At 33.1% G+C, this 22,654-nt stretch overlaps 1 long non-coding RNA gene across 1 annotated transcript; it reads left to right on the forward strand.

Annotated features, from left to right (window-relative positions):
• The first annotated feature begins 144 nt into the window (after window positions 1-144).
• LOC106106726 lies at window positions 145-22,654 on the forward strand. The gene is made up of 3 exons (XR_001225824.1): window positions 145-483; window positions 10,903-10,926; window positions 22,642-22,654. It is a non-coding gene; the product is annotated as an uncharacterized LOC106106726 (long non-coding RNA).

Consider the following 22,654-nt stretch of genomic DNA (forward strand, 5'->3'; position numbering starts at 1 on the left):
GTGTTAATGTATGCTATCTTTTGCGAGATAATTCTTTATTACTAGGTACTTACCTGACTGACAATTTTTAAATACACTTGTAAGATGGTCGATGCCAATGCCGACAGCCATTTCGATTTTAATTACGAAATGTCAAATGTTTTCATGTCACTATGACATTTCCTTCTGCAAGAATTTCAGGCTAGGTTTAGGATTCAGTTTTGATGGTTGTGATTTAGGCATTGCAAAAATCTCAGTGAGAAACCCTCAAACTCAAACCGTTCTAGTAAAATTACGCTTTTTAAAGTACAATAACTACTTCTAACCTTTTTAGAAAGTTGTCTAGTTTACGTGGGCGGTGTTTTGTTAACATTTCCTATTATCTCAGTTTTATTGAGAGCAAAAACTAAAAGAACACCTCGTTTTGTGCATATGATTAGTATTCAGAAATAGTGAGATATGGCCTGCTAGTTTCGAACTGTATTGAAATATATTGCATGTTAGGTAAGTACCCAATTTTTTTTTTAAATAGAAGAGATCTTTATTTATAAATGTTACTATTTCCAACACTACACGGCACTTGTACTGTTTACTTTTTATTTGACTTAACGTAGCGTGTTACTCTTCTATGTTATTAATTTATTAATTTAAATATGTTTTTAAAACACAAATTATGAGCAAAATATTTTGGGTAAGGTTATTCAGTTTTGTTTCCATGATATAATTGTCCAATAATTGCTTGCCTATCCAGTATGAACCGTGTGTGATGGTTTTCTCGTAATTTTATTGTTGATAAATAGATTGATCCATGACTGATAGATCAGTGCCCTAAAACACTAGTTTATTGAGGGTTTAATGTAATGTTTTAATTATTATTATAGTATCTACTTAGTATACAATATAACAAATGTACAATTTCTATGATAAAAATTTATAATCTTGATTAAATAAATTTATATCTTAGTCACTCATTATCCTTATCATTATTTATAATAAATAACAATTTTCGTTTGATAGCCAGGTGTCCCAGTTTACAATCTTTATCTAAAAAAAATTGTCATTACATTTACCTTCATGTTTTGATGTGGTCAGTAGTTTAATTTTTTGATCATATTTGAGAAATCATTCAGTTCATATGCAATACTAGCTTTCACCCGTGACTATGTGTGGAATTAAAAAATAATATAAAAGCAAACACCCTATATGATCTCCCAGACCATCTTATACAGATATACCAAATTTAATTGAGCTTTATTAAGCAGTTAAGCTAACAATCTAACAATAATCCATCCATCTAAAGTTTCATATTATGATATTAGGAAGATTTAAATATCACATTCATGATAGCTATGTATGATAAATAAGTAATTTCTGATTGTTCAATAAAGTCAATGTGAAGTGGCTCAGAGTCTAGAAATAGACATGGCATGCAATAAGTTCCTATCGGTTGAGAAACTGACATCTGCAACGCCTCCGCCGTCGAGGCCGTGAAGGTTGCCGCCTCTGTAATTGTGACCTTACTGACGTTTAAACTATCTTTTTTTACAATATTTTTTATTGTATTGTTAAACTGGATTTCGTAGGAATTATGCGGTTTTCTTGATTTGGCGATTCGAAACTTTTAATTTTATTAATATATAGAGATCAAAGACTGAAGCAATTAGATTCTTCGTATGTTCTATATATTTGCATATAGTACTTACGCTACTTAATTTTTTAGGCAGTCAAATTATTTGTCAAACATTGTCGATTTACGACGTGCCAAATAAAATGCCGGATAGCTACTTGAATTGGCTGCTGATACAAGACTAGTTTTTAACATATCAAATTTAACGGCCGATACTGAACCGCCATCGCAACAAAAACTTAAAAAGCATAGAAATTATCGTAATCAATGTCGTTCACGATACTGTTCTGTAAAGTCGTGATACTTTCTCTGCTCATTTATGTAATAGCAAAAAAACAGTTCTGTAGTTACCTAATAAATTGGGTTTTTATTTGAATTAGTCTGGAAACTACGCAATAAATTTCGCAAACTTTTGTATAGAAGTATTTTTCCAAGACAAATTGAAACGAACTCATCGCCTTTCACAACTAAAGTAGCTGTGGGAACTACTTTACGTGAGTCAATTATTTCTACGATAATATGTTTCTTCTAGTTAAAGTACAGTTTACGTTATTTATTCTTTAGATGTTATTTCTTATTTTTATTCATCATGTCACAATTAAAGTTAATAGAAGAGGTCCTAAGAAGATCGATACAGCCATTATATTTTAACATTTATATTGTTTGAAGGTGTAATAAGAGGATTTCGTAAACCGACAATTTTTTTCCTGTCACTTTCCTTATATTACCTTGATTTGCCATTAAATTTTAATTTATAAGGCTATGCTCCATTGGTTTCCTGTTTTGTGCATATTAATCTGTTGTATTTATTACTATAAAAAGTAGCACACAGATGTTTATTACAAGGACAACCAAATGTGGACTAAGAAGTTTGAATTTGAACCTTTTTGATTTTTCGACACGAAATTTGGTGTAGATGTAGATGATAGTCTGGAAGAGTACATAGGCTACTCACTTTTTTTTTAATTTCACGCAGACGGAAACGCGGGCGAAAGCTAGTTTTTTATATTTCTTTACCGCAGCAGTCAATTATCATTAATAAAATATGATTTAGTACAAAATTTTAGATTTTTCTAATTTAATCTAAGTTTGGATAGATTGCTATCATTATAAAAAGATGCAGGCAATCCGATTGATGTGTTGGCCGGGTGCCATGTTCAGCGTGTAACGCGGTCCGGTACATCACGCATGAAGGATCAGTAACGATCCGACCCGAGGCCCAATGGCGCACGCCCTACTTACTTTTTATATCAATAAGTAAGATGGATATAAAACGTAATGATGTCCCCTCAAAAGGAATTCCATAATGCCTACCATGAAAAGATTAGCAATACACATAGCTTTCATCATCAACAGCTAACTTTACGTCCCCACCTAGTGGCTTTGAGACTAGCCTTAGTTAGGGTGTACCTTTGAAGAGATTACTTTACAAACGTCGGAACACCATATATTAGTCTTCCAATATATTAAAACAAATAACAAAATAAGCCACAAATAATACCATTTATTGTACGTATAAAAGATCGTAAGGGAGCCATTCGTAGCATTTTTACTTATAAAATTTACCTTGAAAGATAATATCTACGTTTTAAGCATAGCGGTTTTACTCGCTCTTTATCTGGCGAGATCCTAAACCCAATTATACACGTCACTTAGCGATGACCTTTTAAAATAGCATGAACTTTTAACTCGCACCGATTGTCTATGTAAAATCCCCACCGAAATATAAAGCCTTTACTCGCGAAGCAGGTGAATTATAAATTGTATTATAGTTGCTGTATACTTAAATGGAATATTTCTGAGATATTAAGGCTTATTATGTAGACATAAAACTGGATCTAAGTATAGTTGTATCTAGGTTACTTTTTCTACAAATAGCGAGTTATTTTGCTAAGAGGTTAGTAATATTGTGTTGGTTCTCATAGTAAAGTAGCAAAAGAGAAAACGAAAGTACGACGTTTAGAGTAGTTTTACTGGTCTTTTATTTTTACTGCTCTATTTAATAGTTTTCTGAAACAGTAGAATTAACCAAGTTCTAAAGCAAAATTGTGTTTTAGGTTTTTATTCCGGTTTGTAATAATCGTTAGCGTTTATATTAAACGTGTTTTAACTTATCTAAAATCATGTCTTAAATAATTCTGGTTACAATTTAATGTTTCGTTAAATGATTCGTAACTACACCAGGAATGTTACAGATGAATTTTCATTTTCCTGTTATTATCCTTATTTTAATAATTGTCACATGTTAATAATTCATGACATTGGTGAGGTATTAAAAACATGGTATCTGCATATTTTTGTATGGCGTAGTTTTATTTTTTTTATTTGGGGTAATAGTTAAAATTGCAAGTGCCCGGGATTCTCCATTCGTCGAGTCCATTTATTAATAGTTTGTTAGATAATTTCTAGAACGAAGCATTTAAATATATGTTACATTTGTGTAACTCAAGATAATTACATATGAGAACATATAGAAGTGAATACTCGTTATTTGTGTATGTTGTTTAGTATGATGCCGCCAAGATATGTGTAACAAACCTATAAATAGGAAGTAAAATAGACCAGACAACACAATAGTAGATACCTTTTAAGTTAAAACTAGCTATTATCCTATTCGATTACCGGTATAACATTTTTTATAAACGAACAGGTAAACGAGTAGCAATGACCTAATTTTAATTTTATTTATTACAATCTTTTGTTATTAGTGAACCATCAAACGAGTAATGTTGCATCTATTTTATATTTATATTAGGTCGCATCGTTACACTTAACGGCTCATTGATCTGGATAAAACGTTTTTACATACACATAAAGCTTTGAATTAAAAAAAAAATGTTAGCTCTTTACTGCGTTAAGTGGTAACGAAAGTATCACTTTTAAATATGGACGTATTTCCTATATTTCACAAACAGAAATTACATATTTTAAAAGTCTTAAATAGAAATAATTTCAAGAGAGACAAACAACAAGAAGTTAAAATTCGAATTTTCCTTAAAATTACTGTCGGTGATCCCAACTACAAATTTCCATTGTCAATAATAATCAAGTTTTCCTCGTGATCTTTGAACAATATGCAAATTACAGTAAAAAAAGATTAAAATGGATATAATTTACGTAAAGTATTTTCTCGTTTTTTTTCTCCGAGCGAACTTGTCTGGGAGCGAATAGAAGCAAGATATTTTTCGGAATGCAAGCAACTGGTTGCGTTATTGCCGCATACATCCTTCATGCCTCTCACTGCATGCCGGTTATCTACCAGAAGTGGAACATGCTTGATCGCATATTTTATGTGACAAACATGCATACTACTCGTACACTACGTAGATGATTTACTTAGAACTATTATTCTAAACTTTTACAGGTACTAAAGATATAACCGCTGTTATTTTATATACAATCTCGGACAATTTTTGCTTATCCGCGGCATTTCAAAGAAACGATCCTCATGGCAATGGAAAATACAGACAGTTCCATAACGAATGGCCCAGCGTTGAACAAAATTTGTTTATTTGATGTGCTTAAGGTCAAATTAATTTAAATTTCATTTAATATGCGTACCATTAACCTCCAAAGTAATTAAAATCAATAATTGAGTACAGACAGAGTCGATTTTCATGACGGTCAAATGTCAAGGAATCCAATGAAGCGGTCAGTTTTCTTTAAATCAAGTCTCACTTAGCGTAAATCTTTGTTTCAGTTATCAGCTTAATTAATTCAAATTGAGACGTGCTTTAGATCAAGTTTCCTTTAAAATTGTGCGGTTTATAGTCCTTCTTTTTAACATGCTTTTCTCCAATTTTACTCAAGTGGCATTTAACAAACAAGTTTGTGGAAAAACAATCGTTATTTATCTTCTCAAACCACAATTATACACTAATAGGCTACCATAATTGTGTTGCGGTTAAATTTTGCCGTAACATGTATTCAGATTACCACGGTCAATGTCATAATTACATATCACTGCATAGTTGTTTATTAACATATATTACCTTATTGAGACTTGTTGCACACGTTTTACCCTTTTATAGTAAAATGTATCTTCTTCAGGGTGTAACAACCTATAAGTAGGTAATGGGTTATCAAGAATAAATTAAAAAAACTAACTTATAATTACAAATCGTATAACCATCGAATAAATCTAATACTATACAAACATTTCATAAACAGGTGTTTTCTAAAACGAACACTGATATGATGAATAATTATTTTATAATTTTTTAATTCAATGACTGAATATGCTTTACAAATATATAACAGAGCCTATTTCATTGTATCTTATAGAAAACTTAAGACCAAAAAAGCTTTCTACACGTTTATTAAAGAAACGAGTTCTTTTCGTTGGAATCTATTGTTACAAATATAAAAAAAATTATGTTCATGATCAAATAATAAACACTAAATTGTGCTTGTAGTAATGGATATAAATTCAATGACCTTAACAATTATTTAGCGCCAACCAGACTAGACTAATTACCCCATGTGATCTAATAATTTGTCTAGTCCGCTTAAAATGTACTCGTGATATTTCAGCCATTCTCTATTTCTCTAGAGACAATTGAATTAATCACTAAGAGGATTTTATTGTCTGTGGACGATTTTCAGATTGACTTAAACAAGATGAAATAATCATAGTTAGGAGAAAATATTTTCTTTTGTTCAATTCATTATTATGTCAACTAAAGCCAATAAATTGTATAAAGTAGTGGTTCATGATATTGGTAGACAAAGAGGTAATATAAATAACTAGTTGTTCCCGTACGGCTTCATCCGCATTAATTTACCATATGAAAATTTTATTTTGTTGTCTACATTTGTCAAATTATCAATTGCAAATGTCAAAATGACATAACATGATAACACTTACGTCCTTGATGCAGCTTGTAGTTATGGTCCCTTGTCCACATTAGGGTTTTCATCCAATTTATTTACCCTCTAAGTTTAATAGCGTGAAAATATATAGCCTAAAGCGTGATGTAAGCGTAGTGCTTTTTATTAATGAAAGAATTATCCAAAAATATACAAAGATTGCTGTCATCTTATGCCACAAAGTAGTGTGTGTTTACGCTTTGTTATATTAGTATAGTATAAAGGTATATAATTTTAAATGGTCTCTTAAAGTTCATGACAATAATAAGCTTGTTTAGGCATCCTTTCATAAAATTTGCGCAACAAGTATGCACTCATCAACATCCGGCATGTAGAGGTTATCGTTCCATCTAGAGAGGGGTCGCCTTACACTGCGTTTGGCAGTGTTGCGTCCAAACTCTTGTTCTTTGTCGTTTTTAGCCACCAATTATAAGACCAAGCATTGATACGTAACTGATCAAAGAACACTTATAAATTTGAATTGAATTCTCTACATTCATTGAAGTAGTTCGAATTGTCGTACGGTAACATGGGATTAAGTACCTCAGTAGATTTAAGTTTTATGAGTATTAATGTGTGTCAATAAAAATAACAAAGGATGTTAAGACTGAAAGATCCGTTAAGCTATTTATGTAAGCAGAATATCGATTGTTATCAGGATAGCGGTTGTCCTGTCCTGTCTATGTAGGCGCGACGTCTGTGGTCTATTTTAAAATCCTTTTTATATCAAACTTCTAATTAACTAATCGACTATGCAGATATTTAATTGGAAACATTGAACGATAATTTGGGATAATATGCACGATAAGAAATGCACCATAAAGTCAAAAGTTTGTTATTTCTTTAGAGAAGAACTGATGATATTGATAAAACAAGTTAGGAAGAAAAGGCTCTTGGGTCTAGATTGATTACGTCACAGTAACAGAGAAATCAATACTTTATGTCCTATACCTATATTTCCTCCTGTATCTAGTTTTCAGTTAAACTTTTCGCTAACGTACTCGTATACGTAAGATTAGCAATTCCTTTTTTTTTCCATAAAGTATCGTTGATTTATTTATGGCCGATTTCCTATCTAACCATTCGTTAGTGTTTTTGGTTTGTTGTTAGCATTTACCATACTAGAAATGCGTTTCCGAACTACGTAACTTGAGATTTACTCCATTAAAACTTAGGTCAACCTAACAATAATGTATCACTAGGTAACGATGAAATTATTTGGAAACTTCTGCAACCCAGCATTAATAAAATGCGCGGTGGATTTTTGGTACAATATAATTTTGTACTTATTAAAAAGACAACCTGATGGTATAAAAAATGCTATTGTACATCTAAATCTATCGACTCGCTTCGCGCTCTATCGGTAACTAGTAAATCGCGTGGTTTTTAACCTTGAGGCCATCAATTGATTCGTGTTATCGGATTAATCTATAAAGCTATTAAGGAATGAACACATAGACGTAAATGTTCATTAGGAAGTTTTGTCTACAATGTAAAATCTTATACTTTATACATGCAACAAAAATGTATGCTGTAATGATAGAACTATTTATTATTTCCTGTTATTTGTACTATTTGACTATCGCAATAATTCAGTAGCAGGGGCAATTAAATAAATTTCATGCATTGTCATTATCAGACTGTTCTGCAAGACATTCAACGTGGCTGAGTCGCGTCGACAACAACGTATCTTATCAGATAACTGCTTTAACTAAACAACGTGCCAGTCGACTGTGTACAAACATTTGAAATACACTAAGATGCCCTCATGTTGCTGCCGTATTGCAAAAACTGGCAAGGTTTCTTTATACTAGTCGTGCGTTTGAAGATTTGTTAGAATAACAATTTCTTTGGCAAGTACATGTCAACTTTTGGAGGCAAACTTGTAATACTAAAAACTATGTTAATTAAATCGGTTCTACAAATACACACTTTTAACTAAGTGAAGAAATTATTTCTTAAAGTTGAAAGGGCATGTTTAATTTAACATACAAAAATACTTTTTCGAACTTATAGAAGCGTGCAGGCTTGCTTTATTTAATTGCTAGATGCAAACTTCGTTTTAAAATGCCACACCACGTGAAAAGGCTTTTACGAATGAAAACATTTAATTGTGTAATTTTTATAATAGGAAAACATGTCGAATTAAACAAATTCTCTAATGCGTCTGCTTTCTTATACTCTGTAGCAATTAAAAACATAATAAGGAAGCTACAAATGTTCCGAGGAATATAAAAAAGTAGTAGAAATGTAGATAAATGAAAAGCTTTGTTGAGTGTCTTGTCTCGTTTTAATGGCCTCCAACGAGTGCGTTTGTTGACGACCTTTTGCATTCCACGACTGTCCAGACACTGTCTGCACTTACATATTTAATGATAAAAACCCTTTTCACATTAAAATGAACATTGTAATGTACGCTACGATGTTGAACATAATTTTCAACGTTATAAACAGAAGAATTTAACTAAAGTGACTACTAAAATGTATGGTATCGATTATCATAAAATTTTTATTGAATAAGAAAACGTAAATATTTGTGACTAGCTGTTCCCTTGCGGCTTCACACGCATGAAATTATGTAAATTCTATTATTTTGTTTACATTTCTTAAATTATCAATTGCAAGTGTCAAAATCCATTGCAATCCTTCTTCCTTGGTGTTGGCAGCTTGTAGCTTATTCACATTAGTTTTTTATCGAATTTATTAACCCCCTTAGTTTAATAGCGTAAATATATATAGCCTAAAGCGCGACGTAAGTGTAGGACTTTTAATTAGAAAAATAATTATTCAAAAACATGCTGTGATTGCCGATATCTTACGCCACAAAGTAGTGTTTAAAGTTTTAAAGTGTAGTGTAGTGTTTAAAGTTTAGTGTTAAAAGTTTTCTATGCTTATAAGTATAACTTGAAAGTAAAAATGTATTTACAATTCGCATGTAGTAGAAAACCTATTGATATTAACTTCTGAATGATGTCCCTAACAGCAGTAGCATAAAATGTTATTTCAATGGCATTGATCTTTAAAACTTTATACAAAACTATCTGTTGCTCCGACTCTGCCCGCATGAAATTAAAAAATAATACAAAATATAGCCTATGTTACTCACAGATATATTACCTTTCTAATGGTGAAAGAATTTTTAAAATCGGCCCAGTAGTTTTTGCGTGAATTAAATAGATCAAAAATACAAATATTTCCTCTTCATAATATTAAGTATAAATATACAGTTGTCATGCACATACATATCTATGTATGTTTCAAGAAATAAGTGACGTGGGTAGTAATTACTGTCTATTTCTATCAGCAACATTTCGCAAACATTACTATTTCCAGTTTGAAGGGCACGGTGTTACTAAGAATGTTCCCAGTTATACAATGAGAAATAAAATATTACGACAGATTTCATTTCTTTCTAAATATATGTATAGAATTTCCAACATTTTATAATAAAAAAAAAAAACGGAAGAAGTTTTTGTAGTGGTATTGAAACGCCCGCCTTTACCCCATCCGTTTACTGATTACCAGTCTACCTAAAACAAATGTGTTATTCACTTTCGATGAGGAAATATTCTAAAAGCTGTTGTAAATTAATAAAGTACGCATGGTATTCCCATTTCCGTTCTTCCCAAAAAATACACCCACTAATAAACGACAAATTTATTTTCCAAATTTTATGATAGCAGTTTGTAAGCAAACGCCCACTTTTGCCTCCCACGCCTTACTCATTCAATACTCAGCAGTCTTTATTAAGAATTTATGTTACTTTATGTGCATTCTATGAATGAAGATGAACGCAATCAGAGGCGATCTTTTTACCATAATGCGGTAAAGAGGCAATGGGAATCGTAATTCAGTTAGCCCTATTTTTATTCAGATTTATTAGTGTACATTTGTTAATATTTGTAAGTCCTAAGTCTAATATACTTCATAAATGATTAGGACATGCTCTACAGAGAGTATCAACAACCATTATGTTGCGGAAAGTACGATTTTAATCTCTTCTCAAAACCATTAAAGATCTCACGATAATATTTGAGTCTTCATTTCAATAGTGCATTAACATGTAGAAAACGTAAAGCTAATTTGACGTCAGTCACGGATATGAACTCTAAAATATGTTCAAAAGTAAACCACAAACTTGTTTTAACGCACGACCGCTTTTAGAGCGGATCACTTGTAACCTTCGATGTGGTGTGGTTGACGAAGTATCAGTGAATCAGCGGAGTTGGTTCACGTGTTTGCACCTGAAAATAGTCAGTGCAGTAGTGTAATTAGTGAAGTATACACACGCCGATGTGTTTCTTGGCAAGCAGCCGATCACCGAAGTAACGCGATTTTCCGTAGCTAATTATAGTATTAAATGTTAATCTCGATTCGATTGTGAACGTGTGCCTTATCATATTAAGAGTGAATTGTGATTGTTTCAGATGATGGTGTTAATTTGAAGAAACGTGAGTAATTTTTCTGTTGATTTAATTAGTAAGTTTTTCTTTTAAGACCATTTATGTGTAAATTTCAACATCTCAATGAAGTTTGGTTTGTAAAAGTAAACATTTTTCCTTCAATGGTAGAGTGGTAAAGATGGCAAAAAGTTTACCCGCTATAACATGAAGTCTGTCAAAATAGTTGGTTCTGTTATGTAAAATGACGGGAGGTTTGGGTTTTATTTGTTTTACGTACGAATTTTATTATTTTAGCTAAAAATGCTATGATATAATGTAAGTATGTTTGTATATCTTTGTATATAACTAGACGTAATGTACATTTAGGGATTAACGGTTTTAATTACTTTTTTTTATTCTGCCTTTTATCATCATCTTAATGCACAAACTAAATAAAGCTTTACTTCAAATAATGTGATAAGTACTCAGCTTATTTTCATTGCATTGGTCCAGAAAGTATTTTATTTTCCTTGAAATTGTACTGACGTCTGTAAATTTAAATAAATACATTTCATCTGTATTCATATGAATGAAAAATCAATGGTGACCTTAAGAAGTCAGTTGGTTTGACGTTTTGGTCACTATTAATAAAAAAGACTCAAATTATGCAAAAAAAAAACTGTTTGCTTTTACAACATTTATAAATTTAAATAAGTGCGGAAGAAGGAAACTGTTTGAGTTTTCGTCCTACGGACCTTTAATCATCTCTAATGCCGTTAATTTATTTACGAATCAGGCTCAGTTTTATGCGCCGTTGCCTTCTTTGTTCTTAACTTTTTTGTTTTGAACAGAGGTAACGATCGAGTGCATTATTCATCAGATTGGTATGTTGATGCCGTAAAAGACGAATGTACAAATTGTAAACCTTTAAAAACAAATTAAAACCACCTCTTCAATATTTAAATGAATTCTACACTGTTAACTAATTCAAGGTCTTTGATATGTATTTATTCGCGTCTGTTATTTACTTTTAAATACAAATTATAAGGCCCACCTCTTGTGTGTCAATTTAAAAATCTATTTAAATGTACATCGTTTTCTTATTTGAAAATAAATCCAGCAAAGTATCACTGGATTAACAGATAAGTGGAATCTAATATTATTCTACGACTAAATTCCTTAATAAACGACATTGCTATTGCTAATCAGTAGGCGTATATCATTTTACGAACTCATCTTCTCATTTGTGTCAAAGTAAAATAACTTGGAACTAATTATAACGGGATGTTTTTAAATAAATATATTAAAACCCAATTTTTTTAATTTATTAAATACTTAAATAAATTTATACTTAAATTTAATTCTCAGTTTACAATGTCGAGAGAATGTCTTTCGAAAGATACATATAATAAGTATATTATATTTACAAGTATATTTGAATGAGATCATAGTCAACACTAGCTCTTTATACATTAACAAATAAGATGTGCAATCTCCTGATATGGTGAGATGTGACGTAAATTAACTTGCTTTCATTTAAAAATATGTATCTAAAACAACTGAACAAATGAATTTGTTACTTTTTAAATCTATGTCAATTAAAATATTGTATTATTATTGTAAATATTAAAATATTTGTACGTCTAATAAACGTCAACGTCAATGTCAAATAAATTGTTAACAGATGAAATTATTTCCAAGACAGTGCAAAAATTAATAGTAAAATAATAGGTTTTTTTTAGTTCAATTTTATGGTAACCAATTTCACCTTTATAGATTTCATCTAATTACACATACTAATTAGAATTAACTAAGTAATCTAACATAAGAAACTTACGTAAACACACGTCATGGTATAGGTATCTACAACAATTTTTATTTTTTAATATCCACTTAACTAACAGTATTTCAATTACATTTATTTTTGGTTTTATTTTTATATCGAATTACCATATCGCTTGTCAGCAAACAATGGCTTTAAGCCTCGAAGCCGCCGCAATAAGTCTTAAATAAACACTGGAATATAACATTTGATGTCACAATTTTTATACTTTATACAAACAAACTAAATAGTTTTATTACATTATATTATCTAAGAAGATAAGAATTTAGACTCACCTTACATAATGAGTTGATATGATGAAAATATTACATGTTCATCTTCGCTTATTTATTACTCTGCATTCTTATTCCACATTATTTACAAAACTTTACATGATTGTTTCTTTACCACTCTCCTTTACATTCCATATCTGTTTCATACATTATGTTGTATCACTTCCAGTTGTTCCGATATGTATTCCAGTATTGGTCACATAACAATCAGATGAACTGATAGGATGTTGCCGCTTGCTATCACTCTGATGCTACCCTTTAAATGTGTCACAGTCCCGGTATTTGTCTCTGATGATATCAGCAACGATGTCTCTCGGAAGCATAGTAGCTCGCGCGGTCTTCGATATGGATGCCTTAGAACTCCGTCCTGGGCGCCGACTGAAGTACACGTAGACATTGTACACCAGCTGCCTGGTGTCTGCCGGCAGCTCAACCCTCGAATCTTCCACCGTCTCCATTCTACCGTTGTATAGTCTTCTCCAACTGAACATTGTCCATGCGGTCATTGCGTCGTCCCCGTACTGCGCCGTTTTGATTTTTTAAATAAGGATCTATTTTGAGAAACTTTTATCGATCGGCACGTCTTTCTTTCGGGTCAGCAATTTCCGATTTTAAAGTGATTTTTTTATCTCAGTAATAAATCATTAATCAAAATTTGAAAATTTCAAAACGCAAGGTAGAGGTATCTGGTCCCGAGAACAGGTACACATTAACTGGTGTTCGAGGAACGTCGAGTACGTTTATCAAGCAATCTGGTCACACACCTCTAACATCCGCTGTGCTCCAAACGTGATCACAATGCTAGGCACATCGCTACAACGCGCCGGTCGAACTATGAACAAATTACTTATTCCAAGTGCTACTTCTAATAACAATCGAGCCAGGGATAGTATGATGGCCGTTATAAAAATGAACTAGACAGGGTGCGTCGCCTTATTAGTGCTAACATCACCGTTGTTTTATGATTTATCTACTGGCTATATTCGTTTCGCGTACAGCTCGTTTAATATACAGTCTGATATTGACCCGGTTGACTTTATTGAAGTGTCCAATTTATATTTATTTTGATCCCAATAATCAGACTTCGCGGCGGGTCGTCGGGACGCGTTTTTATTGCCTATTTGATGCATTTACTGCCAAAGTAATAAAGTTTATTTTTCAGCGTTGTCTGACTGACAACCAAAAACTTAATATACCATAGGCTGGCATACTGTAAGAGTACTTTGTACATTACGACAGCTATAGTTTGATTTCGTTAAGACATTAGGTGATCAAGAACAAGTTTAAAAAAGTTTTTTAAACTAGTCTGGGCTGGTTACTTGACGAGTCTTAATTTACGTAAATTAAGTGGAAAGTCTGTGCTATCCACGATGTCGCCTCTGTCGCCTTCAACTCTATATGTAATTCTCATTACGGCGACATCTCGACGTAATTACAACCGGCCTTCTGAAAATAATGTAATAGTACAGTAACTTATTTCTAGACCAACAAATAAAGCGTCGGAACAAAATAAAATATTTTATCTACGTTTTCTTGCAATTTCCATTTTGATTTAATGTGTACATTTCGACTTTTAATTCCGCCTTAACTTTGTTTACAGTTGGAAAAAATTCTCTAAAGATTCAAGCGTCTGGTTTGTATGTCAATTTAAATATGTTCCAATAAAAATCGAATAAAACAGTAACGTTATTAAACTAAATTAATAGGCATTTTTTTGTAAACTTCTTGATCACGTGGCTTACACGTGTGAGCTAAATATCCCATGCACATCCTTTTGACGTTTACTGTTTACATAGTACGGCAAAACCACCGGCCGACTACAATGCAACGTTCTAGCGATGTTGCACGACTTAAAAATAGATTGTAAATGTATTCAGTGTACCAGTTTGCCTTATCTATGGCGAACTTCTAGCACCTGTCTATCATTCTTAATTTTTTGCTCCGCTAACAATGGTTATTTTAACGGTTATAAATATAGCGTAGTATATAGTGTAGCTTCATTTCACATTACTATGTAGAATATTCAAAGACTTTTTTATAGAAAATGCAAAAAAAATTATGATAAAATTTCTTCAGTTTAATGTTCAAAACAATGAAAGAAAATGGTAGTCTAATTTCGGTCGGACATATCGTTTTCAGTGTTCTAAAAACCATAAACAAGCGCAACCGATTCAGCGATACATAACGGTGGTTTCTTTGAATAGAATTGTTCGTTTAGCGGAAATGTTGCATAAGGCACAATAGCGAGTGCAAAGGTATATTGCTACGCAAAATTTATGGCGGCTCGAAATTTCACATGAGACGCAAAACACAGGTTAAGGTACCAGAGCGATTAGAATGGTGTTTAAGGTATTAGCGATCACTGTTCATAGACAATTACAAAAGCGTTGCCTAGTTTTAGACAAAAAAGACGTACAGTAAGAGGATAATACCCCCTTCTAATGTTTACTCCCTGGAAAATCTAATTTTTCTTTAAAAGTAAGGACAGAAGTTTTTAATTTTGCATCCATGCGCTAGCTTTCCTTCGATCGCAGTGGACAAAAACGACGAGCTCGTATAAAGTTTGAATTTCATAATAGATGGCGGATGGCAGTGTCACGGTGGCTGGATGTGTCGCGCACCGTGAAAGCGTCACTGTCCTCTTTCGACTGCCGCGCTTTGTTTGAACTTAGATTAACTGTCATTGGACCGGTAATGAAAGTTCATTTATTTACTTTAATATTGTACGAAAGTTGAAGGTTAAATAGAATCATCACTATTTTTCACTCATTTAAGTTGGTAATATTTTATACAAATCTTGCGTAAAATTGTAAGTCGAATTAATATCTCGTCTATCAATAAATCTGTTTAGTGTGCAACATTATTACTTGGAACAATATCGCGCAGTAAGATGACCTAATTTGTAATTTGCTTAGTTTGTATGTAATTACAAAGTTTGTATGAGACCACAGCGTTGATGAAGCGAGTGAATGTTTATACAACTGACGACCCACGGCTTGTTTATTTTGCGATGTTAGCACTAATGCGATTTCTATCTCTAATATAATTATTATTAGAGGCTAAATTATGAAATTGCATAATTTACAACATTGTATGTTACTATGTTAAGTACGAATCTGCTTTCAAAATTATCTTGGCTGTAATTCAGTTCTATAGTTAGTTTTATTTGTAGTTTATTTTTGAAATTGAAGTTGTCAAAAATGATTTGACTAAAAATGCTCATGTAAAGTAACATAGGCTATTTTTATTTTTTTGGTAGCCATATTTTATTTTAGGTCGTGTTATTAGTAATAATAGATAAGGAAAGTAGAGGCGTTCGTGATATGAGGTTTCATGTCGCCATTGCAGCGTCGTCGGCTGCAGGAATTCGTGTTCGTATCGTATCTCAGGTGACTCAGAGCGTGACTCAATAAGGAATTGAAAAAGAGCACACCAATTACGTGTAACTAACCTCTAACACCTACATTACAATTTCCTCGGTGACTGTCACAATCAAAGAATTTCACGATTAATAATCTCATTTCTAATGAGTTGTATTCCCTTCTGCTTCACCTGCCAATTCTTTTGTTGCTGTTCTGCGGAAGCTAATGTGGTTAGAAGAAAGGTGGAGAAAATCACTAACATTTAGTTTCCATCTCCATTTACTAAAATAATTAAAATTCGTTATGACTGACTATATAAAGAAGATAAAATATACTGTAATGTGTGTGGTTAAGTTAACGGAGTTCTGCACTTGACTGGGAAGCCAAAATGTGCCTTATTACAGGCTTATACGTTAATCAGTGTTCTACTGTACACCTAAAGTTACTAAAGTAACCAAATTTTTAAGATACCAAGTCTAAAACGAGGTTAGTCTTAGGGCCTGTCCTACCAAATTGTAAATTGTCTGATAATAATCGAACATAGGATATCGGAATTATAATATCGGATTTTGTTCCCTTATCTGACAGTGACGTCAAATTTAAGGTATCTGAGCCTCTATCAGCCAGTCGTGGGACAGGCCTTTAATATAGCTGAAATTTGTAAAATGCAAATTCTATATCTAGGATTTTAACGTCCGCATTCTATGCATATCTACCTACGCGCCAGACGTGTATATTTATATCCAAACTATATTGTGCCGGTCCTAAATATGTGGTCGTGTTGCATATGGACTTACCAGAAATAGCACATTCTCATCTGTATCGTGGACGACATGTGTTCGGGTGCCAAAGCCTCTGACGGCCACCTGCGTCCTTCCCGCTCGCACGCGCCGCGCCAGCTGTTACCCAACGTGTATACATTGCATTTGTCAGCACTTAGCTTTCCATTACTACCATTACTATCTATCTTCGTTTCAAAGCTCATGAAAGTTTTGTTTGTCCCAATTAACATTTATAATTTATCCTTTTCTTATTCGCCTGTTTAAGTGGCTTCAATTACGTTATTATAGACAATCGTTTTATCAGATAATTAATACTACATTAGATATTGTTATTGTTGATCAATGCCTTGAAGGCATTGTTTAGTTGACTTCTACCTTGGTTATCTAATCTCAAATGTGAATGACAAAATATAAACCAGAACCAAATTTTAGGAAGCAAATTATAAAAGTCTACGAGGAAAATTAAAATACCGGAGGCCAACTTTTGAGTTCTCTGACAGCGTAGGGGCTAGGCCTTGATTTTTTTTTGTATTATAGACGATTTAGCATCGGAATCAAATTAAAAGCTTCGTAACTCGTATGATGATCTCACCGGTCGTCAATCTTGACAATGCAAGGGACCGGTCGTTGCGGGGCTCAGGGTGAGGTGCGGGGCGCACTACGCTCCGCACCCGGGTTCGCGCGGTCCTCGCACGTCGCGGTTAGTACGACAGCGAGGCTCGCCACGAGCGCGGCGCGCGCGCCTTATACATTAGTTTCTTAAATATTTCTGCAGTTTTACATTCACCCGAAATGCAGTTCAGTGCAGTTAGTGTTTTAAAATAAATGTCGCGTTAATTACCAAAAAGTATATAGTTCTGTGATCGTTACTCGCTACGGTCCAAAGAACAATGCTGTGGGAAAAAATAACGTTCAGCTGGCATCGGCGGTCGTTCCCAGCTACCTACCCGAGCCCGAGCTCCCTCCCCGCGCGCGCCGGGTGCCGGGTTCAATGCGCCTCTCCGCGTTTATTCATCGTTTGTGGGAAAAGTTGACCCCCCTTTTAAAAAATTATTGTTAACGAATTCACACGAACCTTATGTGCTACTACCGCATCTTGGACGATCTTCGAAAGTTTTGCGCGTGAGATTAATTCGTAATACGTACCTATCACTCCTTCTATTTTATCGCAACCGTTTCTTTTTCACGTGAGCAAAACACGAGACAGGCAACTTCAGATGTAATCAAATAGATAAAAGATAAAAAGTGTGAGTTTTTTTGTATTATGCGCAAGTTTTCAAGGTAGTGGCGCCAGCAAGAGGAACTGTATTGTTTATTTTAAGCTTTGCCATGTTTGTGGAGTTTAATCTTCGTCGAAATTATTATCTTATTGTGCTAAGGATAGAGTGTTTTTGTCGCAAGAGGACACGGCTGTAGGCGTTGCGTTAGTTGTGTGATGAATAATCTGTGAAGTGACCGTTGAGTTCGACGATTTCTGTGATGTGTTGTGATGTCTCACTCTATTGCTTGAGTGGTCACTTTGAGTGACGTCATAGTTACAAATCAAGTTCTGCGAGCTGTTGAAGGATGGGCAACCAAGGCTCGTCGCCGCACGAACCCCTGGACCGTGCGCAGGCGCAGAATGCTGACCTTAAAATGGTTCGAACCGTTAATTAAACTTGCTAATTTATAAGCGATTGTTGAGCACACGTTGATTCACCGCATGTGCCTCAGCACATAGCCGATTGTTTTAACTGGCACATGGCCGCCTCTTCTAATGGTATTGCAGTTCTATGTGCCTTTTATATTTTAATATGAATACGCACCTATGATGTTGAATTAACAATGCTCGATCAACAACCTATTATTATAACTTTTAAGATGAAAGGCTATTAGTTCATTCTATTCTGACTTTCAGGTTCGAATTTTACCAATTGTGTTTAAGATTTTGAAGATATACCTAAGTTGGTACCTTTCACAATAACTTACCTGTTGCAATTGTTTAATAGAAATGACGTCAGCTAAATGTCCTAAGACAGTTAGGCACGATTTCCAAGTATGAAATTTAGATTTGGTTACCTAAAACAGGAAAACGTAAAAATATTTTTTCTTAATTTTACCATCATCATTTACACAAATGACATGCCACATTACTAGAGTGAAAAAAAAACAGATAAAATAAAGGAAGGGAAAGGAGACCCCAATGAGCTTATTAGATATAACGTACAAGAGTTAGAGATTGAAGTGTTAATCTATAACTCTTTACGATACAATAGACCGCACATAATCCTCATATTAGAGAGGAAATCTAACCCTGATCTCACACTCCCAAAGCACTCAACCAACAATGGTCCTCATCAACGTCCCCCAGTGGCAAGCATCCCATAAAAATTAAATCCATGTCTCCCTCATGTGGTGAACTCTTTAAAACGCATTAAATAAACTGATTATGCTTATTTAATTTTTTTCCAGCTCTTAATAGGGTTATGATAAAAATAGACTGTGTAAACTATCTCATCCACTTACACGTGTCATTTCGAATTGCGTTTGCAATAATTAAAAAATATCTCCCTGCGCTATTATCTAATGATACATATATCCATATGGCGGTATATGATAGGCCAATTATATTGTTGTTAGTATTATAAATATAGTTAATTTGGATAGAAAGATAACTATGAATAGCGTGGGTATTAAAATTCACATCAAAAAACGTCTATTCAAATTTTTATAGTTTTAAGTCTATGTGTGAGTCGAATATGAATGTATCATTTATTTCAATGACTTACGAATTATACATAAGTTATTTAGTCATACATTTATAATGAATATTAAAGTATTTCGTGGAACAGACCTTCAGACCTATTGTAATAAGTAACTTTGTTCAAATCCGCTTTTGTAATAAATAATTGTCTATGATTGCATTACTGTCGAGATTTAGCTAAATTTATTGAAATAACACAAAGCTAGTTTTAGAAATCAATACAGTATGATTCGTAGAACATTTCCTCTTCACATTCCCTTATACGTAATACGTCTAAAATGGCTTCCTTACAAAACACTAGTAACTTCAGTTGAGGGAAGCCATTCAAAGGAAAGGCCAGATAGCGTTACTCTTAAGACCCTTCACTGCGATTATTTGTAGATATATGATTGAAGGATCAGTAACATTACACTACGTTAAAAGCGGGCGCACACCTTTGACTAAACAATCGCACAACGATTGTGCAATTATCGATTGTTTCACAGCCAATTCAATCGTTTGGTTGCACAGCTAAAAATCGAGTAGTGTGCGCACCTTCATAAAAGCTCATAGGAATTAAAGCGATATTAAAAAGTTCTGCAATAGTATAGTGAAAGATATGCGCACGCTCCTAATATCATGAATTTGAGTCAGTATTCGAATTTATTTTTTTACATTATTTATCAAGATAGTGCAAGCCATATCAGTTTATCTTATCAAATTATTTCATATCCGTTGCCGTGTCGGTTTGAATGATTTAAAACGAAAATTAGTTATAATGATAAAATTTAAAAACAACTCAATCATTGAAGTTTATTTTCGTTTATTTCTTTTTTTTTAACTTTTTTGATTCCCGAGTGTATTCAGTTAAAACATCCGAAAGGTTTCAGTCGAATATCGGACCGACTATAAGGTTTACGGTATACTGTATAAACGGTATGTTTATTTTTATTCGTTAATGTCGCTTAGAAACCAGCGCTTCTAGTCAGTATTTTTGTAAAAACTCTATGAGTGTACTTTTTTCTTCATTTTTCCTGGGTGCTTGTACATTTTTAGGTCAAACGGCCCTTTTTCTGACATCATAAAGATTGTAATAAAAATGAAATTTGTCATTTTCATACTTAACCTCGATAATTTGTTAGCTACTCAAATGATGCTTACATTGTAATCTGTTACTTTCTGCGAAAAAGACTACAAACATTTGCTTAATTTTGCAATATGGTAAATGTAACGTATCGTATTACGTTACAATACGTTGTGGTCACGAACACAATTAAGTTTTATTTCGACCCAAATAATATTTTACGTAAAATATTGTGAAAATACTATTGTTATTCAAAGAACTGACCCAGAAAATCTCAATATAGTCAGGAATATGTGATACGTTAGCTAATTAAATTTCACTTATAAAAAATAATATTTACTTCAAAACTTTATGTCAAACATTTTTGACAAATGAAGGTAATTGACCCATAGATTATTATAAAACTCGTAGAACAGTCATATTTAAGAACCATGAGATGCAATTCTACACTACAAAGGCAACAAAGAACTTCTTCGATACTAGGCTACCGTGTAAAGTTTTAACCTTACATCTATTATATTGCATTTATGCAGCAAGCTGCGTTTAAATTACAAGAATAAACTACAAGATATTGTAAACAATGGTGAAGGAAAACTTGTATAAAAACCAGTCGGAAACAAATGCGCGAGGTCTGGTAATTCTACGTAAGATAACAGTGTCGCCATTTAAAACAATTATAATTTACTACAAGTATACAAACGTTTTAACAACATGTCGCGTTGTTATAGCCTTTTAGAGTTTTATAAAACTTAGTGTGGTCTTTTTTTCATAAAGAATGTGAAGAGTGTCAACTACATAACCGGCGTAAATGGGATAAATTAGAAGGATTTTACTATTAAAAATTATGACTTGCGTTTCAGAGTTCATTAATTTAAGTCTTTTGTCTGTTATATTTTGCTTTTCGGTTAGTCTATTTGTTTTTCTATTAATTATCTTGAGATGTATAACTATGTCGCGGTGTTATGTTTCCAATTACTTTGACTTTATAATTGTAATGTGTTAGTAATAAAAACCAGCCAACATGATAGTATGCAAATGCAAACAACATACAAACTATATTTGCAAATAGGACATGTGATTCCCTTCGTATTCTTAATGTGATTGGCGACATTTCCTACTTGTATTTCGATTACAATTCTATACACCACACGGGCAAGGTTACAAGTCGATCTTCAATACGTTGCGGGAATTTCGTTTACGTATTTCTATACATTTGTGATATCTTGGAATATTTCCAGCTTTAAAATGCGTATATTGATAACAGCTCTGTAAGCCAAATTGATCTTCAGAGTACGCAATACGAATGTCCTGCTTATTCATAATCGTTAGCTACTGACTCAGGGATGTTTTTCAGACCCTAAATTATCCTCAAATAGTCTATATTATATTGTTTTTAAAATACGAGCTGACTCAGACTAGTTCTTAGAGCTGTCTCACACTTTTGACTAAACTATCGCAAAACAGTTTTACGATTATCGATTGTTTTGCAGCCCATTCAACTGTTTAGTTGCCCAACTAAAATAGATCAGTGTGCTATATAAGCTGATAATCACAGGAACACGCCTAACTATCGCACAACTGATCAATCAAGATTAAACAGTTGTGCGATAGTTAGGCGTGTTCGTAGATTCCTAATATTTCGTGTTTTGAATCTCATAATAAGAATTATTTGTTTGAATGTTCGAGATGAGTATGTAATTGTATGTTGTTGTGTTACAGAAGTCGTCGGTGC

The sequence above is a fragment of the Papilio polytes genome, unplaced genomic scaffold (genome assembly GCF_000836215.1).
Source record: "Papilio polytes unplaced genomic scaffold, Ppol_1.0 DF822178.1, whole genome shotgun sequence".
Lineage (NCBI taxonomy): Eukaryota > Metazoa > Arthropoda > Insecta > Lepidoptera > Papilionidae > Papilio > Papilio polytes.